The 950-nt window shown below is 37.4% G+C and overlaps 1 non-coding gene across 1 annotated transcript; it reads right to left on the bottom strand.

The window, feature by feature from the left end:
* Positions 1 to 600: 600 nt before the first annotated feature.
* On the bottom strand, positions 601 to 707 carry LOC121219707 (small nucleolar RNA R71). The gene has a single exon (XR_005916598.1). It is a non-coding gene; the product is annotated as a small nucleolar RNA R71 (small nucleolar RNA).
* Positions 708 to 950: the final 243 nt, after the last annotated feature.

The raw sequence follows: 950 nt of genomic DNA, 5'->3' as shown, positions 1-950 counted from the left end.
TGTGGATTTCAATGTATGAATTGGAGTAAAGGCATACCTATAGAGCCAACTATTGATCCAAAAAGAATCATATGCCGCAATCATAGACAATAACAACAAAAGTAGATGCAAAATAACTCGCCTGTTGCAGTTGATCTACCACGTGATAATTCGCTGGTCGATGATCTACCAATACAAGACCCATCATCACCACAACACCAATTACTGGTAGAGTCGCCCATGGCTTAAGAAGATAGTACACTTAGAGACTACGTGCTACCAAATCTAGACTTAGTACAAGGCAACATCATAAGATCGACGATAACTATGAAAATTTTTTAAATAATGCTGACAATGATCCAGATGATTTAGAAAAACATTCAGTTCAGAAGGATGATGATGGAGGACGTTAACAAACATTTAAAATGGTTTCTCCAACTTTTTGATACATTCAAATTTAATGGGGTCACCAATGACGCTATTCGTATTTGGTTGTTTCCCTTCTCCTTAATTGATAATGCTTTTTGTTGGTTAGACTCGCAGGCACCAGGATCAATTACCACATGGAATGAGCTTGTGAAATTTTTTTTTCTCAAATTCTTCCCTATCAATAAAACTGCCCAACTGAGAAGTGATATTACCAATTTCAAACAGATGGAAGGAGAGAACTTTTATGAAGCTTGGGAGCAATATAAGTTACTTGTATAGAGATGCCCTCATCATGGTCTGCCTTAATGGTTAAGGTTGTAGATGTTCTACAGCGGGTTAGATGGAAACTCAAGGTTAGGACTAGATCGAGTGGTAGAAGGGGCCTTAATGAATAGAACATATGAGGACACCTATTAGCTGATAGAGAATATGGCCATGAACTTTTGCTAGTGGCCAAATGAAAGGTTTACCTATAGTTTGATATCACTTACGACCAAAGCTGTCTATGAGAAAGACAAGCTTAATCTATTAGAGTTAACATC

This window comes from Gossypium hirsutum, chromosome D07, assembly GCF_007990345.1.
Source record: "Gossypium hirsutum isolate 1008001.06 chromosome D07, Gossypium_hirsutum_v2.1, whole genome shotgun sequence".
In the NCBI taxonomy this organism is placed as follows: domain Eukaryota; kingdom Viridiplantae; phylum Streptophyta; class Magnoliopsida; order Malvales; family Malvaceae; genus Gossypium; species Gossypium hirsutum.
Note: the sequence above shows the minus strand (reverse complement) of the source record. Positions and strands in the feature narration are given on the sequence as shown.